At 32.6% G+C, this 20,479-nt stretch overlaps 1 long non-coding RNA gene across 1 annotated transcript; it reads right to left on the bottom strand.

Moving 5' to 3' along the window:
• Window positions 1-18,087: 18,087 nt before the first annotated feature.
• LOC125504213 lies at window positions 18,088-18,802 on the bottom strand. The gene is made up of 3 exons (XR_007281339.1): window positions 18,711-18,802; window positions 18,561-18,637; window positions 18,088-18,494 (listed from the first exon to the last, which is right to left on the bottom strand). It is a non-coding gene; the product is annotated as an uncharacterized LOC125504213 (long non-coding RNA).
• Window positions 18,803-20,479: the final 1,677 nt, after the last annotated feature.

The following is a 20,479-nucleotide window of genomic DNA, read 5'->3' as shown; positions in this document are numbered from 1 at the left end:
TATTCTGCATAGATTGGAAGATTATTTCGTTTATATCAAGTTCGACAGCATGAAGTTCCTGGAAGAGATTAAAGTTTTAATCGAATTTAAGCCCATTCACAAATTCAATTTATTTCGTATACAGCAGTTCTGTTAATGTCATTGTAACGCAGAAATAATTAATTCATTTTCAAGCTAATATAAAAACGATAAGTTTCTTCTTTGTCAGTATTTGGTTGAGAGTTTCTTTAGTGGATATTAGATGGATTGTTCATGGAATTTCGGTTCATTTTGTCGCTGTTTAAATTCGAGTTCCGGCAATGTGGATAAAAGCAAAAACTTGAACGCCCTTGAAATACTTGAACCCCTACCGTAGCTGATATAAAATATTTAGGTTCAATTCCATGAGATTAAAGCAGTTGATATACAATAAGACTTGAAGCGCTCTTATGTAATCATAAAGTAGATATTAAAGCTAAGACGCAGATTTTGACATTAGTGAAAGAAGAGTGCTATCTTTAGATAGTATGCTCCTTCAGCATAGGGAGTTCGCGAAACTTTTAACTATCAAGTTTCAGGCTCTTCTGGAACGCAATTTGCCCAATTTGAACTAGAATCTGATACAAACGTTAAATTTTAACAGTAATAAAAATAATACCCTTCTCAATCATTTCTAGTTCACTGAAGGTTTGTCATATTTATTTTTATTTCTTAAACGGAAATGTGAACATTTAAAAATCAAGTCATACATCTTATGCACCAAGCAGGTCCGACATCTCAATCTTGTCCCATATTTACTGCCTTGCGGAGCAAAGATATAACAATTTTACGCCTCAAGTGTGGAAGGTAAGAAATCCTCATCCATAACCATTTCCTCTGTGTGTGAAATGTAATGCGATAAATCCGCTTAGAAACAAACGCAGTCTAGCTTCCCTTTCCTGAAATGTTAACAAAGGAACAGTTTGCGCTATCTCGGAACAGTTGCCTTAGTTAAGAGGAGAATACAAAAATTAATATGGAATATTTTCCTAAAGTTCTTCTTTGGAACAGGCTGGAAATAGTAGTAGTAATATAGGAAATCTGCCTGCTTTTAAGTTAAAAACCTAATTACATTGTCGAAGATTTTGCTCTTGTTGGAAAGAATAGGAAGATCGTTTGTTAAGAATCAGGTTTTTATTTAATAATTGTAAAAGGTGGAAACGCATATTATTATTCTTATATAAAGGGTTTCTTAAAAAAACTGTCTTTTGCATTGGGTTCCTAGGGTTTTGGAATCAAGCACTGATATGTTTTCTTCTAGGTATATAGTTTCTTATTTCGATTTGATTGGGAGCATAAAAGTTTTCTTGAGTAAGCTAAAACATGATGTTTTTATGTGAATATAAAACATTAGTAAATTTCATTAACTTTTGGTTTGCAATAGTTTTTTATATGGCCGCTGAAAACATACATATTTGAGCTAGAATAACATGCTGCACTCGCGGGTTTTGTTCAACATTTTAGCGACACAAACTCGATTGAAATCTATCAGGCTCTAAAACTTTATCCGTGTAATCCGGATCAGAACTAAACGCCAACAGCTAAAATCCATATTTTTTTAATTAAAATGCGTTTATTTGAAAATATTTTATTTATGTATGTGGATACCTATTCAACAATATTGGTTTGCATTGCTATTTTATTATGAAAAATGAAGCTAGGTCAATATAAAATGATACTAAAGCATTCATATATTACTTCAACCTGGTGTAATCAAATTTATTATATTCCGCAAACAATTTCAGTTTATTTTGGATTGCAAACACTTAAATTTAATAAGAAAATGCCAAATTGGAAATAACGGGATTAGCAAAACCGTTACCAAGAGATGCTATATATCTAAACCATCAAGCCATATCAGCGTGTCCCAAAAAAATATCCACTTTCCAACAAATTTCCTCTAACTGGATATTTATGATTTCATCTATTCGTTTTGCTTTCATCCAACTTATGTAATATAATCAGGACAACTTCCGCGCTATAAATTCTGATCAATAACAGTATCGAATAAGTGCGGTGGAAAAGTCGGAAAGTTCGGTGTTGGGAAACTTAGCAATTTATGCAGAGATTTTCAATACAGAACGACGTTTTTCTTATAAAACTTTCGAAATTTAGATCTATCAAATCCCATTACGATGCAATATAAAATGTTCAGTAACTGTTTAAGTATTTAACTTTCTTTAGAAATCCGAGCAAATTGATAAAACAATGAGTTTTTCGAGCAAGTTTCGTTTTGTACAGTTGAAGTGTTTTGAAACTGGAGGAAACTGGTCAGATTTTTACGGATAGAATTGAGTTAACTTGCGGAAATGTCCGATAGAAATTGGCTGCTTTCACGCAGATATTGCTTTGTTGCAATTTACAAGGTTGCAAATATTACTTTTTAAATGCTGATTTTAAAACCACTACTTTAAAGGCGTTAGCTGAAACAAGATACAAATTATGCCTCACTCAATGAAACCCTTGAAGTAAACAAGTAAACCTGAAAATATCCATTCGTCAGATTAAACGGTGGTGAAAACCGAATAAATTAACATTTCAACCGACACTACCGTAAAAATGTCTCGGCGACAACTGTGTTAAAATTCATATAAAATTTGATTAGAGTGAAAACCTTTTTTAGAAGGAATTTAAATTTGAATAATTAATTTATAAATTTTCTTCTTCCTCGTTTTTAACCGCCAGTTTGAAACTTCTGAAATTTCTTGAGCTTCTGAATATTTTTATATTAAGCAAGTGCGGGATTTATTTCAAACGACTTTTTAACACGATTTTACCGCGCTTGGAGCTTATCGTGGCATATTTTACGCAGGACCTAAAAATTGAGGGTGATCTTAGGTATATAGTAAAAATTAATATCGATATTAATATTCAAATTTCACATTTAAACTTCAGGGCTTTTCAGTTCTTACGTATTGCTTCTTACCGATTTAGTATTAAGTTAAAATGTGCTTCAGTCACTTGACACAACAAATTTCAATTTCTCAGTTTAATCTAATTTTGGGAAAAATTACCTCGTCGCGATATAAAGCTGTAGTTGGCAAATAAAGCAGAGAAACGCTGACAAGCATGCCATTACAACAGTACTCGAGAAGAATAGAAAGAATAATTGGTCCACGTTCTTGTACGAAGTAGAGCAGTAAAAAGTAAAACCACGAATAGTTGACCGGTTTTAATCGAAAGACGCTTTATTTGCTTAGTTGATGTCTACTGTAAGTTTTATAACATTAATTTACGTGATGTTAGTTCAGATTAAGGTTTTAACATTTCGTTTGACGAATTTTCGCTTGACTATTTGTAAACTTTTGGCTCTTTGGCAGTAGAAGCATCTTTGACGGTTCGTAAACTTTTGGCTCTTTGGCAGTAGAAGCATCTTTGACGGTTCGTAAAGTTTCCACTGGTTCTTTTGAAAACACGTTCTTCAGTTGCGAGCAGAACGTCGGGTAGAAATATTGTTAACTATCCAATACTCGAATAAACTGTTTAAATTATCACTTACTTTGCATACGTATTTTTACATTTAGTCAACCAATTTGTTTCAAATTTTTAAAAGTGTTTGGCATTAATTAAAATATAAATATCACCATTGATGCACTCGTCGCCTTCCTTGTTGAACCTTTCTCGTCGGCAATTAAGAAAAAATGAAAGCTTTTCATCTATAACCGACTGAAGTTCGGGGATCAAATTAATTAAAGCCCGGGCTCAAAGTACCCTTAAGTATTTGGGCCAATGGGAACTTGCTTCGGACAAATGGATCTACTTACAAAACTGGGTGGAAGACATTAAGCCATGAGTTCTGCATAAGGATAATGATGATGCCAAGGCGTTTGTCCTAAATTAATCAATGTATTTAAAGTTCAGCCGCTGGCAACTCGGGGATTTAGGACAATGCATTTTGGAAATTGATGGTCAATGTTTTTGCGCGCCAAGATTCATTTGCGCATTCGGTGCATATGCGGATTATTAATTAAATTCATAGTGTCTACTCTATCCTTTATTGATCATGTTTGATTGGAAAATTAATTACACTACGTAAATTGCTTTAAATTTAATTTATTCAATTTGAGGAAATACCACATTTCCTATGGTAGCGGCTTATTAAAATGGACCACACCAAAAAATACACCAGAATTTAGTCCAGCTCTATAAACGGAACATTGATTAGAGGAGTAAAAGAGCGATTTAGCGAGACAAAACAGCACCTTTTAATTTGCACATTAGATAACATTTCCCACCCTTCAGCATTCGACAGGCAAATCACAGCGAATCGGGCACGTAAATAATTGGCAGAAAAACAGTTAAAGACCCTTTGTAACGCCGAATTCACTTTTGAGTTGCAAAAATTGCAAAGCAGTATATCCTCTTTGGCAGGCGCCTTTCATTTGGCTTGATAAACATGTGCTGCTGGTAGAAGCACATCGATAATTATGGCGCTTATTGAGGATAGAATATTACACCATTTTAGTCTTTAATATTTTGCGAAAATCGTTTACAGTAGCGAGATGGCCTTTCTACATGGAAAACTTGTGATTTAGGAATCACTAACTTGTGTGTTCACCCAAAAAATAAGAAACTTATAAAAATTAACAGCAAAATTAATCCACATCCTGAAAATCCCCCTTCTGCCTGGTTTACAGTGCATATTTATTTTAAGTGATTTTCTTAATTGCCACAATGTAAAATCTGTAAAATAAATGCCGCACGCACATAAAGCATCAGGAATAATTTGATTTAATCACGACAGACACTGAGTTTAACACCTAATACAATTGCCTGTAGAACACGGTATATTCAAATATTTCTGTTTAAATTTTTTCATTCGGTACATTGCTACTTTTTTTTTATTAGTTATAAGTGTTATATGTATATGCTTCTTTTGTGTAAGAGCGGCAATAAAAAGCCATTATATATGCATTTACCTTGATGTAACGTCAGCCTGAATCCCTCTAGGACATTTGAAAGTTCCTTTTCCAATTCGCAGATCTTCCTTAAAATCTGCTTTGCCCAGGAGCCATTCGGTGTCAGAGATTTCTTATTTTCTTGAGTCCATGTCGACAAATTTGCTGCTGTAAAATGACAACATTTCAGTCCGTTTCGGTTTATCTAGCGTGTTGATTTTGTACCTCGTCTTCCAAAAAGCATTTGATTTAATTCTCCGTCTGTTTGAGGTGAAGTTTGTAAGAAGTCAGTCTGTTCCAAGTGCTGCATTTCTGGTAAATTTTCTTGCTCACTTGTTTGTTTCACTTTCGTATTTTTGTATGATTTTGTTAATGTGGCTGATCGCCATATCGGTTAGATACCTGATCCTAGGCAATCTACAACTGTTGCACAGTTGAAAATTTTAGGAAGAATTCGAATTCATCAGAACATCAAAAAGTGACCCTTTGTAGAAGGTAAAATTAAGTTTAAGTAAGTTATTAAATTAAAAAATAACGTACAGAATGTATCATAATATATTAAAATTAAAGAACAAACAAACCATGGCTCATAAGTTCTGAAGTAGTTCTGAAACTTTTTATTAAATAAATAACAGCTAGGGCTTTGAAATGTTTTTTGCTTTTGCTGCTGCTTTTTCCGCCAGCAAACTTCCTTTCGAAAAAAAAATGTCCAAATTATTCGAGCATCTCTTTTAACACGAAGACAATAAAAAATGTGACCACAAACGCATATATTTCTTTTTCGCGGATCGGATTTTTGGTGAAAACCTATAAACTGATTCAACCGAACGGAAACTAACCCAAACTAACGCATGTTTTATATTGTATTATGACTGGTCTGTAATATAGGTACTTAGTAGATTTCTTTAATTGAGGCAAAACAAAATTTATCAAAAATAAATAAATGATAAATAAACATACTTTATAGTTCATTGTTATCAATTAATTTATTGGAAGATTCATAGTTTATTTATTTTTTTATTTTAAATTTTTGTTCAATTTTTAAAACGCACAGCATGTCGGTACATCGGACTTAGAGAGCCTCTTGAAAGAGTTTAATGAATTATTTATTTCATTGCTACCTATAAATGTAACAATATTCACATATCACTAGTAAAAATACACAGTTAAAGTACTATATAAATTGTAAATAAGAAGTATTATTCTGAACCAGTATTTTTACTCTATATAAAAAATGTACCCTTTTCTCTTGATTTAAAAGCAGTTGGTTAACAGCCAGCCTTATCTATATTTGCACAAATTAGCTATTCCTTTTGGCTTGCAAACTTTGAGCCACTTCAGACAGCTTTAATAATGCATGATGTTTACCTTTGGCCTATGGAGGGCCTTCAAAGTTGCACTGGTTGCAAGGACTTAGGTGAAGTTTTGTTGCTAACAGGTGGCCTTTTGTCACAATACATACACATTTATATCGCGTAATGTAAAATGCCCTTAAACTAAGGTACTTTAGTTAAGAATCTTACTAACTTTGACTTAAGGAATCTTCCAAATTTCGCCTTTCCTTTTGAACGTATAATAGTTTGATCCATTAGGGTTTTATGAGTTTGGGTCTCTTGGATACCGAATCACACTTTGTTTTTAATGTTTCTACTTTATGTTCATTACTGTTTTTAAAATTTAGTTTGTGGCTTTAATTGGCTTCTCAGATACCCAGTAGATTGATGTATCTATATGTTATATTCCAAAAGTCAAACTTCAATAGCAATTATGAAAGATGCTAAACGAAGAGATGGTCTAATTACTTAGATTAAATTTCCACTCCTCTTTAACTTTAGTCATACAAAATTCAATATAATTTTCACCTTGTTGGAAAGTTCGACATTCCTCCCTTTTTGCTAAAGTACCGAATGCTTTCCTTTCAAAGCAAATTAAGTTTAAATTAAATTTACAACAAGCAAGTACAAAGACAGGACACTCGAACTTAATTAGCCGGACTTGATTAAGTATGTTAAAAAAAATAATGCAATATTTTAAAGCTGACGATCCTTAAGTGGAACTCACGAGAGTGGGCAACAGAGCAATTCAAGTTAATTGGAAAACCCTGTCTAATTAATTGCAGTAAAATATCATAGTTCGGTAAACACTAATATATATTTTCTTGCCACTGAAATTTAATTTTCGATCAGCAGTTACCCGAATTCTAACTTTTAAAACTCTCTCTAAAAGGCAGCCTGCAGCTAAATAGCTGCTGCATCAGTCAAGAAAGTCCTTAATCTACTTTGGACGTTAAGGTAAGGCAAACAGGCAAACTTACGCAAAGACGAAAAATGTTTCCTTTCAATGGAGCTTTTGGGATTATTTATTTAGTTTACTAGTGTATTGACGGAGGAAAGCGGGCTTTTTGCAAAATCGTAATAGTCGAAAGAATTTTATCTAATGAGTGAGAAATAATCAAACAGTTCAGTTTGAAAAAAGTTGCCTAAACTAACAGGCTTTGAACCTTGATATTGGATTTAGGCTAAGTCTACTGAAATATTTCTCATCAATTTGTATGCCTAAATACAGAAGATAGAAGGCCCCACTAAATAATTAAAAGCTGATTTATGCTATAGCCGAACGAAATTCCTTAGCGGGGACTATTAATTAGTTCCATCAAGGAAACCCTCTAATCTTTGTTAAACACTTAGCTGGAATAAGAAGGCGACCGTCACAATAGAGACAAAGGTTCCCATTTATCCGAATTTAAGCCCAGATAATAGGGCCAGTTAAGATTTCATAGTTGATCTTTCTGCAGCTAACGTTGATTTATTGTTCGTGCCATAATTTTTTATCACTTAAACAAGCCGATCGTTTCATTTGCTACTGTGAACGAACATATTAATCATTGCTGAGGAATTAAAGATTCAAATGGAGTTGAAAGTTGTTGTCGTTGAAAAATTTAGAGCTTCAAATATCTGTAACAAAGTTTACGGCTAACTGCAGGCAAAAATATAATTAACTTTTGCTATAGTTGTATCAGAAAATTTTGTAAAACGATAATGAAAATGCGGCAGTTTATTAAAAATATGTTTTCCTGGATCTTGCAGTGAGTTTCATTCCGGATATATTGTTGCACGATGTAATGTGAAGGTGACGGTACACGAGCATAAATTAATTTCTCCAGCGGATATGGAAACACGATATGAGGCTCCTCAAGTAGATGCTATGCAATAACAATTTCTCATCTCAGATGCAATTTTTACGTCATTCGGCATACATCCAGTTCGAGACGGGCTGGTTATTAAAGAATTTAAGCTACTTTTAGCGGAGTTAAGATTCAATTTATTCATATTAGCACAGTTTTTTTTATCTAATTGTTTTCGTATAAATAATGTTTGTTTTGTAGCTAAATGAGCTAAAGTTTTGCGCATAATTTTTGCTGCTTCGAAACTTTAAATTCGTTAAGTTCGAGTTCAAATTTATGCGGAACTGGAACACAAACTGCCTCATTGATGAACTACGCAAAAAGACTTCATTTATTTAAATGCATCGTAAAGTTTCTTATTGTCCTTTGTAATTTGTTGTTTTAGTTGCTTTGTGTCGATTTAGGGCTGATTGGAATTGGAACTTGTGCATGCAATATGTTTTATTTGTTCGAATAATGCCGATTTTTGACACATATTTTTTGGTTTTAGTTAATGATCTGCAGGCTCTGGATTGTCTTAATATTTGATCGCTTGGTAAGTTATAACAGCATTTAAATGCAAATTAAATATTTTTACATAACCTGCTGCATTACTCTGATTACTCTGGCTCAACAAAATTAAACTAGATTTTTAGCTCTTAAGTTCTTGAAAAAAAGCGCAAAATGCATATTCATTTTAACCTCATACTTGCCATGCAAATCTAAATAAGGCCAGAAGAATCACGCTTGTTTAGAATAGCCTTGTATTCAAAAGTTCCAATGGTTTTTCATTATTTTTTTAGAATTTCGTTATTACAATTTGAATGTTATGAACTTGCTACCAGGTTTTAGTACTTGTATATTTTGAATATTTTTGTAAAATATAGTATTTTAAAGTAATCCAGCCGGCCACTTGCAACATTCATAACGTGTCTGAACATGGGGACAAATTTCGTCGAAAAGCCAATATATCGGCCAGTGGAGAATTCATCCCTTTATGTGCAGGAATAAAGTAAAAAATATCTAAACCGGAAACTTTTCTCTTTGGGGGTCATAAAAGTCTCTACTCCGATTTCAAATAAAGTGACGATTGATTTAAGTGTAAACAAAGCCTAAAGTTTGGCAATGAAATTCTTATATGGGTCTGCTCGGATTGAGGCCGTAAATTCGTTTCGCACATTTGAGGCTTGTGTCGTCAAACAATTTTTATGACTCGCCATAAAAAATGAAACAATGCCTTTCATATATCGTGAATCGCTCATCTTATATTTTTTTTAATGTCAATGTTCCCAAAAAATATGTTTTTTATTTTATGCCTTATAGCTGCAGCTTGGTCTACGGTAAATTTTGTTATTTATGTTTTGTAAATTTAATCTATTTCATGTTTTGAACAAACCAATTAACTAAACAGATTCGCTATTTTTAACAAATAAAATTTCTACATATTGCTATGAAAGTTAGTTTCGTAGTATTGGGAGACCGTAAACAACTAATCGAGCTTAAAGTATTTTTTGCAATCAAAGTATGTACAGCAGTTCTATATTTAAAATTAAACGCAAAACATGTTTCTGCAATTTGCGCGGGCAATTTATATTTGGTATTGTTTATTCTGGAAATAATTACTAATATGTTGTTTTATTTGACAGACTAATAACATTCATCCACATCTCGGGAAGAAAATGTTTGTACTGTTATTGACTGCTACTGTTTATGCATGAAAACTATTGGCACAATTAAGCCTAAAATGCTAAGCTAGTCTAGAAACCGATGACATATTAATAATAATTTGTAGATCGATTTCATGTGTTCAAAGTTAGGTAATCTTATGGTTATTTTCTTCAAGCTTTACGATTTTATATTTGTATACAGATTGGTTTTGCGCAATGTTTAATTCTGAGCATTTTTGGTTATTGTATCAATAAAAGATTAGTTAATCTTAAATTACGTATACGAAAGAATTTCGCTGGAATTGAATCATCCGTGAAAATTGCGAAAATTGTCGATTTCTCCATCTGTGCGCCATACAGTTTTTATATTTGCCATAAAAGTCACCGTTTGACGCAGGAAATAAAAAGATATGCACGCCGTATTGCGACAATAAAAACTTTATTGTCCCACTAAAGTTAGCTTACATCAAGGTTCATCGGTTTTGGCTGTAACTTCTTTTAAAATAAATACTAGCACTTCTTGTCGAGTTGAGCCATTTCGTGAAAATAGAAAATTGGATATTATTTATCCGGAAATATTGGGCGGGTTTCCAATATTTTCTACGTAAGTGGAGTCAGCTCAAACCTTAAGTCGTAGTCATTAGCTTAGAACTGAGGGTAAACATAACAATGGAAGCCTGTAATAGGCTATTCAAGTCCATACAATTAATATGAATGGCTATGGATCCTCTCCAAAATGTTGAAATTAAATCATTACCCCGCCCGTTTCATGTTTTCGCGTCGTTTTTTCTCCCTTTGTTTATCAAGCTTGGAATAAAGGATGTGGAAAATTAACCTACCATCTAGAATCAGAAGCAAATTGTTAATTGTCATTAACTCGCCGAAGAAGCCGTTAGAAAAGTGGAAATAATTGCATGGATGTTGCTTAAGAACCTACTAAAATATTATTTGAGACAAATCCTTCCTAACGATACGATCTACGTTTCATTTATTATTTGGATAATCTGGTTCTCACAGAAAAACTTCTTGTATCTGCTTAGAGCATGTTTTCTTTTAATAAATCCGATAACTGTAATGAAGTAATACCTTTCGGAAGCAATGCGGAAACTAAACTCCTTCGAACTCAATATTAATTGTCGTCCTCCAAAGAACTTTGTAATCTTTTTTGGACACTTGCTGCGATAACGAGAGGACAAGTTGAACAAAAGAGACGAAGATTTTCATTTAACCGGCTTTAGTTCGAGGCAAGAGATTTAGAAGGGTTTTACACTTTTTTGAGTGTCAATTGACGATAAGCTGGTGGCGATCTCATGGCTAAGACGTTTCCGGCCAGCGTCTAGACAACAGCCTATCCGATAAAATCAAAGCGGTGAAATGAGTGCAGGAATGAGGTAATTTATTGTAGAGTGGCACATATGGAGGAACTTTGTTAAAACATTAATTTATTTCAAGTTTTACAGCAGGGTCAAGTTTTACACATTTTTAGATTATGTTGAGAGATGATACAAGAAATTGATACATTTTCACAATGTTTGGTGATTTGTGGATATGAGATCGCCAGTAGATAGACCTCAACCACTTATTGACATCCTAAATAAGTTTGAAAAACAAACCGCATGGCTAATTTTAGAAGAACACATAAAAAAATGACTGAATCAAACCAAATTTTGATATGAAATTATTAATTACATCCAAACTCATTTGAAATAGTAGAGAAAATTGAAAACAAATAAAACCATAATAAATATGAAATATTAATTATTCCTAAGGAGCAAGAAACATAAAAATAAATGACCAACTATCTATCGATCTTGCAAACTCCACCAAAACATTGCACAATAACAACACAATCAGACAAAATTGTAATTTTCCTTGTAACAAAAGAATAATGCAGCATTGCTCTACAAAGTATTCAATACTACATGCGCAAATGTTAATTCGCTGTTAATACTGCATTTAGAGGAAAACATGCAGGATCGCCCGATGAAATATAAATAGAATTACCAAAGGTGCACAAATTAAACAGCAACAAATGTTAAAACAGTATCAACTTGAATTTGCCATTTCAATAGATCTCAAATTGTAGCTAATTAATCGTGTTTTGAGATGCTATATTTATGCTAACCAAGTCCGAACGTTGTTTTATGACAAATTTTGATTGAAACTTTGAAGTCCTTCAATTGCAGTTGTAGTAGGTTCTGTAGCTCGAAAACTGCATCATTTTGAAATTAGAAAAAATTAAGTAAATATTTTAGAGACGAGTCGAATATGCAAAAGTAAGCAAATGTCGTTTAAGCCTTTAAGCAAAGTATGCTCTGTACTTGCACTACAGTTTCTCGAATAAAATGTAATGTTGACTTAATGTCCATTACGATATTAATAATTATTTATTTTATGTATTTTTAAATCAACATATTTATCGTATAACGATTACATTTAGTTCTTGCATCATTGGCATTGTTATCAATTTTTATTGCTATATTTGCATATATTTTCCACGCAACTGACATGAGTTGTTTTCTCAAAATTTTTCAACTTAGGTGTTCAAATTCAGCAGAAGACTGGGAACAAAAGTAACACTTTTTACTTGAAATATTTTTAAAGGTGATTTTTGAAAAAATATCGGGGTAAGTAAAATGCTTCGTAGTTTAGGCACTCCTCTCTGATCTTACTTTCTAATAACGATTATACGTATAATCGATTTTTTATAATTTAGAAACAATTTAATAGGAACAAACAGTTGATGCATGGTGTTTCAAACGATCCGTCATGATACAGTTGTAACACACACGAGGAACAAATGTAACAAATTTTGATACTTTATAATTTTCGATGAACTGACAAAATCTTCATGTTAACGAAATATTTCAAAGGAAAAATATTAATATTCAAATCAAAACGGCCTGGCTCTATAAAAGTAAATACTCTACATATTATATTGCTTTCGTTATCGCTATCGCAATTAAAATAAGACAAATCTTTAAAACATTGTTTACGATCTCATTTTTCGTGAGCCCGCTGCTTACACTGAATCCACGTTACTGTGGGACTTTTGGTGTAACTTTCAAGACTATAGAAGAGGGGCACAGTGAATTTTCAGTTTAATTATTTGAATTCTCGAGCATTCTTTTTCTGCAAGTTATTTTGATCGCAAGCAAGGTTCCGTTGGCTAACTAAATGGCAACACTCGAATATTCTCGCTCTATTATCTAACGTACCCATTCTAAATCTCAGGTGTCTCGGGCTTTCAGTAGTCATCTCGCTGATAGCCTTAGCGCTGCTGCTTGTTTTTAGCATTCGCCCAACAATACTTATCAGTTGTTCCCTTCCTTTGTCAATTAATCGGTGCAATTTTCGTTTTAAAATATTTTAGAAGACCGACACCTAAGGAGGCAAATTGTGTAATTGGTGTTCAAAAAGCAAGTCGCTGTTTAAGATCTCCGTTAAACCTAATTTATATAAACAAACAACAATTGAGAGAAGTTTCTCTATACATTCGTCGTTCCACCGCGCTCAATTAATCCTAAAAAAGTGTATGTCCTGCAAATTTGTGACTATTTTTGTCCGACATCTTATCTATTCTGTGATACAGCTGTGGTGTGAGTTCTACTGGCTTTCTTTCGGTTCATTGCGCTTTTAAACAGGACCCAAAAATGAATTTTCTCTTATTTGTCTTTCATACTTGCAAAAAAGATTGTAGTTTAGATAAAGCGTAACTATTATCATCATATATCACATCTCGGGACTATGACTTTATAAGGCCTAAGGTATCATTATCATTGTACCACAAAAGCTGAGCTGCCGTTCAACGAAAACGCCCCACCGTCGAAGACAAATTAGAAAACTTTATGAATAATAGATTTGTCTTATTAACGGGGGTGAAGTTTACGACAGATTAATAGAACCGGGGTGCCTACGAAATTGTGTATGTTTTATTCAAGAGGTATACGAAGGGAAAATAAGGAGACATGCTAAATAAAACAGCTTTAGCTTACTTCCCATCTAGATATCAGGGGCTTTTCAACTATTGAATTATCATATGGTTCGCTTGCCAACATATGGTTTGTGGCAACAAATACCTATGAGATCTGAACGGAAATTTAATAAATTCTAATAGAAGTCGTTTCTATACTCTGCCGTATTTCATCCAATTAATGGTTCTAAAATTAACTTTCCGAGCTGGAATGTATGGTTTCCAATAAAGTCGTAATGTGCAAATCGTGTAGGCCCGGAATCATACAGCCATAAAGAGCCAGAAATCATATTTTGTTAAGTCAATAATCCGACTAACGTCGAATGGAAATGTATGGAATTCACGTGCATGTTCTACACTGGCTTTCTGCAAAGTAAACGAAGTTTTGGGAAATCGCAACTAATAGACAACCATATGAATTCGATTTATTCCATGATTTTGCCAACAGAAACAGCCCAGTAAAATTGTTTCCAAATCTATTATGCAGGCAACACGATCTAGGTACGTACTACTTGTTCATGCACGATGCACTGTACTATACAAAATATGGATGTATACATTCCAGTATCGTCCAATCTGATCAATTCAAATAGAAATGCACTACAGCACAAGTAGTCATCAATCGACAACAGTATCATTTTGAATTTTAAACCATCGACATTTTGATGGTAACATCTGTAAATTATTCAGTGATTGTTACCACTACAGCATTAATTTCCAATTGCGGCCTAAACTTGCAGGTCCAGTTTAATTCATTGAACTGTAGCTCATTCCATCTGCGTATTGTGCCAGTTCATTTACTGTTATGCATTTTGCGCTAATCAGCTGATTTAAGTACCATTTCTCATTAATGGGATTCAAAATATGCACATTTCAACTTACTGATTAATACAGTGACAAAATCTAGTTGGAGAGTAGCGCAGGTAAATTTGTAATGAAAATACTTTACAGTAGCATTCGCGAAGGAATCCTATGCACTAGGATTGCACTCCAATTCCATTTTTAAAGAGTCGGTTTTACCATCAATTTTCGACTTTCCCTGGCTTTATATATTTTCAGTTTTGAAGCTAGGTGTAATTGATGTTGTGGTTTGTCTTTCTATTGAAGCCGGTATAATTGATGTTGTGGTTGAATCTCAGAACATAAATAAAGCTCTACAAAGATTTACATTAACAACCGCAATGCATTAGTTGAACATAAAAAAATAAAGAACTGTAAGTATAATTTGCAAATTATTATTAACACTCGAGCTCATCCACCACAGTTATCACAAAGGCTATTGAGCGAATCCAATTTCAACACTATTAATGACTCTGTGATTTTTAGAAGAGACTAGTTTTAATAATCTTATTATAGTTTAAAAAAATCCTGCTAATAATTGAAAAATTAGGTCTTGTGCAAATACAAAAACAGATTAAGAGATAAAAGTATTTCCTTATCAGGGAAACGTTTACTTGTTCCCATCCGTACAGATTTAACCATGTGAAAATACACCTACAAATTCAAATGCAAATTCAAATTCAAATTCAAAATTTATTAAAAATATATATGTAAACAGAAAATTATTTGTCAATTTACAATTCATATAATGTAAAAATTATTTGTTGAGTACCTAGATACTTTGTACCTGTATGTACTCTTGAGGTTACAATTTTTTTTTATATCAGTAATCATATTTCCATTTTCTGTCCTGGTTTAACAGAAATCCACATAGCATACCATACATGTATATTCTTACCTAAAACTAGCAAAACTAGCAACTTAAAACATTTTCCCGAGAACTGAACTTTTCAGAAAATATCTGAACAAATATGTTCCTGTGTATAGTAATATATTCTCTGGATTTTTTATTAAACAAATTGAAGTTATTTATTGATCTTATTATACTTCGAAATAAATAATACAATTTTGGGGCTACATAATTAAGAAACTTAAGATGAATTCTTCGATTATTTTTTTTAGGTAGAGCAAGAACGTTGTTAGATATTTCTAGATATATATTATAGTCTTGTGGTTATGTTTTACATATGTTTGAGTATTTTTGTTCTTATGGGTAAATGAACATGCTGAATGTATGTATAGCAATGATATGTCGCTAATTTCTTTGTTATACAACTCTCTAGTAGGATATAGTTTGTCCTTTCTGTAAATTATTCTTATAAAACGAACGACCAAAAAATGGTTCCTGTTTCTGTAGTGGTCGTAAGGTAGAAAGTTGAAACACATGAAGTGATGATTTTTAAGCCTTGAGAACACTGTTTATGGGGATTTTGGGAAAAAATGTCCCCCAGTCAATAAGGTTTGTTGCATTTTTCGGTAATTCTGTGATTTTTAGTGTCAGCACTCCAAGGGCCTCAAAGATTCAAATTCAAATTCAGGACTCCTGAATGGGCATTCAATATAATAAACAGACTTTTACTAGAAAAAAAAATGCATTTATTGGAAAGAATGGACTCTCTTGACACCAATTTTTATTTCGCTATTCTAACGATGCTGTTAGTAAGCATGGAGTAGTATGTAAGTTAATGAAGGCTTTTAAAGTATATGTATAAAACTAAAATAATTCTATTGTAGTGATCATCAATATTTTTCATTACAGAAATGTAAATCTTCGTATGTTTACAATTTAATTTGAAAAACTAGTTCAATATTTGATTGCAATATTATTCGCTTGGAACTGTTCAAGGTAAACATGAAGAACGCAAAAATTACATTTTATTACTTGGGTGCTAAGAGAAAATTAGTAGGTTTAACTAAAATATTTTAATGAATCGATTAAAAAGAAACATTTTTTGAAAGAAAAATGTAATACTGTTTGCTCTTAGCTTTTGCTGACCGATTTTGCATGTTTCATTCAGATCGTTCTTTAACTAAAGGAAATCTTCAGCTTCAACGAAGCTTAAACGTTGCCCTAAACATGATGGTGTTATTTCATAAAACCTTAATACATTCAGTTGCACCAGCTCTTTGCAATACTCCAATCAGCTTTACATCTGCCGAAGTAACAAGTCACGTTTCGGAATTATTTCCTTAACTTTCACAACAAGCCATGAAGTGGCAATATTGTCCCTATGAGGAATTAAATGGCTTACAAAATTAGCTAGTTATACTGTAGGGGCGGTATCTTTCCCCCTACGTAATGGGGCTCTATTGTAAGCTGGAACGTCCCAGGTGAATTCTTGCTGCCTTGTTACAGACTCAGGAATTATTCCAAGGATCGTTAAGTTTGAAGGCTGCGCCTGGCAAAGAAAATGACGGTTTCAATTTAATCCGAAAAAACATGAATAATATGAAATTGCACCAAAATGCGTTAAGCGGCAGAAATATGCGAAAATGGAAAGCAGTTGAGAATAAATTAGTTTTCAATCTTAAGGCTCTAAAGCTTAGATGCCGCTTTTATGATTTTTTCAACACAAACATAGGGCTCAGCTTTAATAGTGGACAACTGGAGTCTGAATAATACTCGGGTAAGTAATACGATTACTTCCTACAAACTTGCGTCGTTAAATTGAATGGTTAAGCTTTTCACGATTAAAACTACACCAATTTGTATACTGTTAAATCCAATTAACCGTCCTTTTATTATCCTTTCTCGATTCAATTAGCGAAGCGAAAACAAAACCGAATTAGAAATGAAACGGATATTATCTTTTCTTGTTATTTAAAGTTTATACCTGCAGGCGACATCTAAAAGTACAAAGAACGAAATCGTTTTTCCTCAAAGAATAGATTTAATGCGAGGTTCGCACTGTTTTGCAATCTTCTTTCATTTAGGAACTTTCATAAAATCTCTGAAGGTTTTTTATTTGTCTGCCGATGTTAGTATGTACATTTATAATATTGTAACTAAATAAGACTTAGTGTAACGAGAATATTAAATTTATTTCGTCAGTAATGTTCGGGTGCGGTTCATTGATTTAACATTTCAATTTCGACAAATTACAAAATTTTGCCGTATAATTGTCATACATACCGATTGTAATTATTCTAATTGGAAAATGAGGTATATGAAATATTGGGATCAAATGTCAAACGCTAATAAACAATATTATCTAACTTAATACTAGGAATAATGTTGCTGATCCGATGCAAAAATATTGATCAACTTTATGGGGCATTATTCATATTCTGATAGATTTATTAATTGAATTATCATTATCTGTTACAGCCCTATTTAGGATCCTCCTATTGGCTAATATCAAACATAAATACCATTAAATATGAACATCAAATAATTTTGCTTCATTATGAATAATTGGAATAGTTCGTTGCTTCCATGAATTCCATTTAATGTTGATCAATTTATTGGTACATTACCAGTCAAGAGTCATTATATCCTTAGTCACAATGGCTCCGCGCTTTTTAGTAAAACCAGGTTGCTAAAATTAAAAGTTAATTTACTTTTTCATTTGTAATTTTTTGTCAATTAAAGGCTTACGGCATTAACAATTGAATTTTAGGCAAAATTCCAATAGATAGTCGAAATTCCGTCACGAGAGTTTCGCAGAGTTTAAAATGTAAATCTAGTTTGAATCGTCGATTTTGTTGCTAGTTCGATTTTGGTCTTGTTGCATTTTTGTGGGCAAGCGCCATTGAAAAAAAGCCTGACAAATTACCATTTCATTTTAACTTTATTAGACTGGACCGTTGCTATGGGTTCGGAAGGCTTAAATATTGGTAGGTCCTTTCGAGCTCACTCGACGGCTTTGAAATAGTTGTGGGTATTGTTAGAATAACTAATTTCTACTCATCTCTGATTGTTACGCTCTTAAACACTATTGATTTATGAAGAATTGGTATTAAATAATTTATTAAATAAGATATAACTTATCAAAGCTTACTTTTCTTGCAACTGAACGACGTATCACTGTCTATACACCACATTTAAATTGTACTATACACGACATTTAAATTGGAGCTAAAAAGCAGTAAAGCTAATGTTAATATTACCGAAGGAAACACCTAAATAAATTCCTTGTAAAAATGCGCACCTTGATTTAGTTGGACACATGTATCTCTTCCTTGATTGGGGTTCAATAGTATGTCTAAATATGAGTAATAAGCACGTAAAATGTTCTAAAAGTCTGTCAAGAAGCGAGTCTTGTGTCAGTGATAACAATTTTTCTTTATGAAACGAAAAGCTGTGGCGTGACATGCCGCAGTTTAGTGTCGGTAACAGAGGCGTGTAAAGTCTTTATTTTCGAAAATATTTCAAACATCTGCTTATTATGTTATTTTTAAGCCAGTTAATTCGCAGGTGAAGATTTTAGAAAATAAAAATTTTGATTAATTTTCTCATTAACTCTAAATGAGTTGACTAGTAATTACATCAAACAGTAGAATTGAAATTGAAGTCGAGCACTCGAGTATCACACGTATCTTGAATCTTCAAGGTGTGTATTTTTTTTCCAAAAATTTTATTTTATTTCCGAAAATAAATTATATGGTCTTTAAACACATTTGATTCTTCTGATAGGCTTCATTCGGATTTCAAAAATTTAGTCATCAATTTATTCTGGCGAAACGTCTGCCTGCAGGAGATTTTAGCAAGTCAGTCGACTCACCTACGTATCAAATTAAACTTTCCATCAAAACCTATCCGAAGATTTATAAGCATGATAAATTACAGACCATAGTCATCAATCAATGCTTTTAATAATTTTGAAAACCTTCTAACTTTACATAGACTTGTGATAGATCTTGTTAGGTAAATTGGACATTAAATGGCTCTTGTGTATGCATAATTAAAGATAACATATGCCAAATTACTTCTGCATTATATGATGATACCATTCCATACAGGAAAACGGTCCCTAATTTATGACTGAATTTGTCACCAAATGTTTTTTTTGTCAAAGTTGCTACATTATGGTAATTATTGCTTTTATTGCAAACGCAAAATACACCTCTTGCTTATATGTAATATGTAAACTAAAATTGTAATAAATTCAGGCTCAAATATACTTGAAAGTATTAACCTCAGCTTGATATTTATGGATTTTAGCAAGATTGATAGATATATTTTTTAATTTTTTTATTTGTTGATGCACCTAATCCTATATTAATAAGCATCCTAAATATAACCCAAATTGCTATAATGCCAATAGTTGATTTTGTTTAGCTTTTTAGTCCTCCAGTTATCATTGTACTATTGCTGACAAGTGAGCTGGGCCTGTGGCCTGGGATTTTTATGTTGTGGAAAGCATTTGTATACAACCCTGTTTTCATATCTAAGTAATATGAATACAAAAATATTTCAAACCCATTTTCAAGTGATTCATGTCATGAAAAAATGGATGTTAAACAGTGCAACTATAACTAAACTTATGTAACAACATAACAATTCTTGTAAGAAATGGAAGACGGTTTATCGACCTCTGATTTATTGTTTGCATCAAAAATGTAAAGTTTCACTAAACCCAGTTTTCAGTTTAGTTTCACTAAACTTTTGGTAAAAATTAGAAACCGCAGTCGTGCATGCAGGTAGATCTTTATCGACAAACAGGAAGATAACATTGTCAGTTCTAAGTCTTTTTGTTTTGGATTCTAGTCTAAACATAAATTGTATAACAATGTCGCGCATGCATAAAGTTGTACTTTTATGTGAAATATCTGAATCAGAGAATCATTTTATTGGTTAACAGCCAATAAATTGTTAATAGTGCACATGACCATTGAATATTTCCTGCTAATAACATTATAACATCTACAAAATTGCAGAGGTTTTTCTTCAAGTAGCGTTTGAAATATATTGTACTCC

Source organism: Dendroctonus ponderosae, unplaced genomic scaffold (genome assembly GCF_020466585.1).
Source record: "Dendroctonus ponderosae isolate FM_Combo_2020 unplaced genomic scaffold, Dpon_F_20191213v2 Dpon_F_20191213_4, whole genome shotgun sequence".
Classification (NCBI taxonomy): domain Eukaryota; kingdom Metazoa; phylum Arthropoda; class Insecta; order Coleoptera; family Curculionidae; genus Dendroctonus; species Dendroctonus ponderosae.
This window is presented reverse-complemented; position numbering and strand designations above follow the sequence as displayed.